Raw genomic sequence first — 6,000 nt, forward strand, 5'->3', positions numbered from 1 at the left:
AAACCAGGCTTCGATGTTGTCGGGCCAGAAAGGCATCATTTGAAACGAAGGCGGGGACAAAGTCTTAAGCTTCAGTACTTTAGGTGTCTGTTCAGTCATGATGAAGTATGAAGTACGATAATGAACGAGGGGAAAAAATATATATATATCCAAGAAAAAACACGAAAAAAAATCACAATGTTTAAAATAAAAAATAAGGCAATGATATATAAAAATCCCAAAAAGGAACAGACTCACAGTTGCAATTAGGTGTACCAGATCACGTCGGGTTCACCAATGATGATGTCACAGGTATTCAGTGTTTGACAACGCTTCTACCAGTAACACCTTTTAATATATTTCGTTCCCACCAAGAGAAATCAAAAGACAGAGTCGAGGAGACCGGAAGAGTATATTTGGCGATGACCAATATATCGGAATTCTCTGATCTAATCTGGCTAGCGATTGCGGTTGATGTTGAGCACGGCGTTACCACACGTGATCTGGTGCGGATGCTTGACCGAGCGCCTTCAGCTAGGTGAGTCCACTAAAACATATGGTCAGCATCCAATGTCGAAAACTTAGTGCTATTTATTTTGGGGATTTATTTACCGCTACACCACTATGGACTGCTGTACTTCCCTGAGTAAAGAAACAATTGCTGTACCGAACAACCTCGTGGTTCAACTACTTTGTAAAAAATAGTGCATTATAACAGAAACTCAAGGAATTGCGCAAAACTTAATTTATGTGAGATCAATGCGCTCGTAGGCCAAAAAATCGTCATCAAGTAACGGCGAAATCATCCATAAAGCTGAAATAGATACTTTATCGTTATACAGTAAATTGAACAGTGTTAGAAATAAAAATAGCTAATGTAGATTAATTAATCACATGCCATAGACTGGCTTGTGCAATGCTGGTTCCACTTGGTGTTTAACTAGCCTTAGGGATACGTTTCTTTACTAATTTCGTTTTCGTTCTACATAGGGGTGATATTATCCGCAACGCAACAATGTAAGCTTAATGTATCGCCCAGTGTAATAACAGTCATCTGTGCGCTCAAGTAATCATAGAATTCGTCATTTCATAATGTAATTTTTATTAAATAACTAGATTATGCTGTTAATTTTGCTCTGGTTTTAATTTTTATTCGCCACGTCTGGCTGCGTTACACTGTGCGTTCATTGCATTCTGGGATGATATCCCAAGTCATAGTGAGTTTAATCACATAGTTGATTGCTTCCAGATAGATCGTCAGCGCATAATGTTACTGAAGAAAGGTTTTTTGTACTGTAAACTATGTTTCTATGAACAACTGACTGTTGTCTTCAGTCGGAAAGCAATATATATATCCCTTGTCTTCTGTTCGGTAAGTTCGACTGGCCTATATTTCGTGTTTTCTTTTTATCGGCTGAATTATGTCAATTTAACTACTTTGAGCAACATGTCTGCGTAAATGAAACAATAATTATGACACTTAAGTGTCATAAGCAATTGCTTAGTTCAGTATTCTTGGTTGTTGTATAGTTCAGTTTAGTTGATAGAACTGTGGTATACTTAAGTATAGTGCGTGAAGCCTGTAACGAAACAGATCAGTTTAGTAAGTAGAGTTGCCTGTTCCCAATGAGTATACTGATTCAAATCAGCCTGATTAAAAATAGGGAAAAACTTGCCTTTGATTCTGTTGCTGCCATACATTATAAAATAGCGATAAGTATGTTTGTTATTTATTTCTAGACTGTACATCTATCACTGACTATATTTCATGATCACTGTCATTAAACAATTTCTCCAGCAATAACATCGGTAGCAGGATAGCTAAGTGTTTGAGCCTTTAGTTGCCCGCAAAACAGCAGTATACAGCCTTAGAAGATGAGTGTTCTGTGTCTTAATTAAATGCAGCTGGCTGTGGACAAATGTCAAGAATCTTTTTGACGACCGGGACTTTTAGTTTATCAGACACTAACTATGCTTGTATGTCTTCCTGTTAAACCAGGCGCAGATGCATGGGAATACTTAAATGGGAGCAAAATAATAAAAGCATTGCGATACGGTACTAAGCCCGTGTTATGCTTTGCACAAGTAATAGAAGCTGACCTTATCTAATATTCATGAACTCAAGGTAAATCACAACTGCATAAATTCTTTGCTAAGAAACATGTAATTTGGTTATTTATCTATTCCACATTTCTGACTAAATTCATCACTATTTTTTTCATTTAGAATGCAACAGGAGTGAGTCTTCACAGATCCTAAAAACTGTTTCGCTCTTAGAACTGTGGCCCTCTAGTCATCGAGGCACGATAAACGAGCAATTTTGGTAAGCTCTGTCGACGATACTGATTCATTCCCAACCGAGATTGAAGAGGTAAGATTTGTTTCTATGTGGCTGTCATGTAAGCGATGATGATGGATGGGTCATTACATAGAAATGCAGGGAGTGAAATGGTTGATCAGGATTTAATGTAGGAAGTTTGATTTAATATTAGGAGTAAGATGTTTAGTCGAGATCAGTACTTTTGATCACGACTGGAAATAAAGTTTACCCCTACCTTTTAAATCAGCGAGAAATTGATAAATTTGATATAAATTTTAAGAAAACTCAACTGAAAATTTTCTAATCACTTTGAGTATTATGCTAAAACGTGAAGTTCACTTTCGTCACTTACGTTACCAGAACTACCACCAAATTTTTTTGAAATATCTCTAGGCACTGGATAAATATTCAGAGAAAGCTAACGAGATCCCCATACAAAAACCTTAAGCTCATTGCCTTATTTCCCTTTAAATTTCTGCCTAGACCGAATTTAGCTCATAATGTATGTTAGTAAAAACAGTAGTCGTCTCATAATAATCTAAAAGTTCCTTAGGTATTTGCCATTTCATAATGCTATCCTTAGTATCGAGCATTATTATACACCTACTTGATTCGTCCTGGCATTTCACGAAACCTTGGTTACTCAAAAGGAATATAAGACTAAGTTATTTGTATCTTCATGATGACTATAGTTTTCACAGGAAACTGTGACCACCAGTACACGTTACAATGTATGGAACCATTTCAGGTCCACATGGGTTATTCTGGCTCCCGGATATCGTGATAGGATCAAATGGGGGGGGCAGATTAACGGACCACCAAATACATAACATACTTATGTCAACAATTTTTGTAAATATTAGCAAACGAAAAAACGCTTTTTCAAAAAGCGCGTGGGAAACAGTGATCGTGGAATTACACAAACGTAGCCAGAACTATCATTTTTTAAAACGTTTTATATATTTAGCCTCGTAATCAGCACATTGATGCACTATCATTTACATAATATTTTTGATCCGATCAAAAATATTTTCGAATTTTGTGTTTGCAGGACATTCATCAATAAACATTTACTGTATCCATGGTGTCAGTAAGATTGAGTAATTCAAAACGTTGATTAACTATATAGAGCAATAATATACTTTTTCATGTTTGTCTTGTACACCGATATTTTACAATTCAGATGACCTGACGGAGGCTGCTCCATTTTAAATACGGACTTACTTTGGAGTCATTCTCCTAACCAAAAAACATATTGAAGTTATCATTAGTATTTATAGAAACATCTATTTTTCCCTATGATCTTTTGTCGAAATACATGGTTCAAGTTTGGCATGGATTATTGACTGAGTCTCATTGTGCGGGAAGCATTGTTCGTATCGAAAAATAAGTTTTATTTACTGCTGAAGAGGACATCTGCTAACTAGTAGTAGACAGCTGTTTAGTAATACTAGCTCAGTTGAACGGAGACCATTGCTTGAGTGTTTTCAACAGTAGCCAATAAGGGCATAGTTCCCGGACTGGTTTTTAGGACTCAAAAAATTTAGTTTAGCTCCGAAAATGGACTAGAAGTCCTCTAATTTGTCTTCGACTTTGAAAAATATGTAAGCTTAACTCAGAAGACCAGAAGTAGATAACGACCATTTGATCATCCCAAAAACATTGTAGCGAAAAATAAATCCCCAAAATAAATAGCTCTGTAAGTTTTCGACATTGGATGCTGACCACATGTTTTAATGGACTCACCTAGCTGAAGGCGCTCGGTCATGCATCCGCACCAGATCACGTGTGGGAACGCCGTGCTCAACATCTACTGCAATCGCTAGCCAGACTAGATCAGACAATTCCGATATATTGGCAATCGTCAAATACAACTTCTGATCTCCTCGATTCTGTCTTTTGATTTCTTTTGGTGGGTACGGGTTATATTAGTAGGTGTTACTGGTAAAAGCGTTGTCAAACACTGAATACCTGTACCATCTTCAACATATTAGAAAGCATTCGACATCCGAAATATCGTAGCGAGCACCTGAATATAACTATCTACATTAAGAAAACGATTTATCTATTGTACCTAACCTTTAGAACTATACTATCACTTGTATCCTAATGCAGCACTCACCGTACTCTCCAAATATATCTTTTCCCACACTCAACTCCCTAGAGATTTAAAAGATGGTTTGTTTAGTCCTATATTTAAAGATGGTCAGATAAAGATGGTGTCTAACTATTGACCTGTCAGTCTATCTATTAAAGTAGTTAATTTCCTTGAAAAAATAATTCGGGTTGAGTTACTAAATCACCTAGAATCATACAAGTTGTTAACCCTCGAGCTATACGGGTTTCAAAACAAGCATTCATACCCAACCAACTTAATTATTACAGGAGAGGATTAGACAATAGCCCTAGATAACGATCGACCTGTCGATTTGATATTCATAGACATTAGCAAAGCATCTGATAATCTTTCCCACTTAGGTCTTATGCAAAAGCTCTCGAGCTTTGGAATAACAAATTCTGAGCAAGAGTGAATAGAAAACTTCATATGTAACCAAAGACAGAGAGTGAGGGTAAATAGGACTCTATATGGATGAAAGACGGTCAAAAGCGATATACCCCAAGGCACGATCTTGCGTATCCTATTTTTCCTTTTCTAAGTTAATGAATTACCACGATTGCTTAGGTTGCCAGAATTATTACTTGTGGATGTTGTCAAAAGCTGAAGAACAGTAAGAAAGGAGACTGACCATTTTGATCTACAAGCCGACCTAGACCGATTACCTAGATTGTCCCAATAATAATTTTATATTCTGAAAAAATAATAATTACAGAATTCACGCCAGTTTACAGGCATGATCAATTTGATATAAATAATAACGTTAGACGTGCAGAACAAACAAGTTTTAAGTATACTAGTTCAGTAGTTGTTTAAGTAGTACATATATTACAGCGATCCAATGCATCAGCCGGGAATTTTTAATATTTCTTAAATGGACAGCCTGTTGATTTATGAACGGTGTAACTATGGTCAATTCGTGTGCCAGATCGAAATAATGATAATTATCTACAACTAGAGAAATTAAAACGAAAACAGAGAGCATGGAACAACAAAAAGGTAATTACCAAAATATATCAAACAGGTCTACCTAAATGCGTGTGTCATGTGACACAGTGATATACTGTTTATGTTATTCAAATTAGTTAAAATTGCTAGGGGCGGTGTTAACATATTGGCAGCAAGTGGGTGGTTTTGCTAAGGGAATTCACTAATAAAGATGGCTAAACATTTAAGGTTCCTAAAATATCACTTGCGGAATGAGATACACTTGAAGGCGCTAGACCATTCAATGCATTTTCAGGGGAGCAGTATGAATCGATGCAGCGAACAAATAATGGGAGTGATTTTATTGTGCGGATAGATTGTGGTAGGTTATTCCATAGTCTAGAAAATTTACAGGTGAAGTAATTCATATAAAGAGATGATTTGGAATGAGTTTGTTTCACTAGTGCGAAGGAATTACGGATGTCATAATGAGAGGTTCCTGCATATTGAATCGCGTGATCGGATGTAAACAATAGTTTGAGTCTCCTCCTCCATAAAGGGTCTAGCCCAAGTTTATTACATCTAGAATTATAAGTTAAGGTACAATCAGCTCCAAGAATACGAAGTGTAAATCGTCTCTGTACTGATTCCAGCCTTA

This window comes from Schistosoma haematobium, chromosome ZW (assembly GCF_000699445.3).
Source record: "Schistosoma haematobium chromosome ZW, whole genome shotgun sequence".
NCBI lineage: Eukaryota > Metazoa > Platyhelminthes > Trematoda > Strigeidida > Schistosomatidae > Schistosoma > Schistosoma haematobium.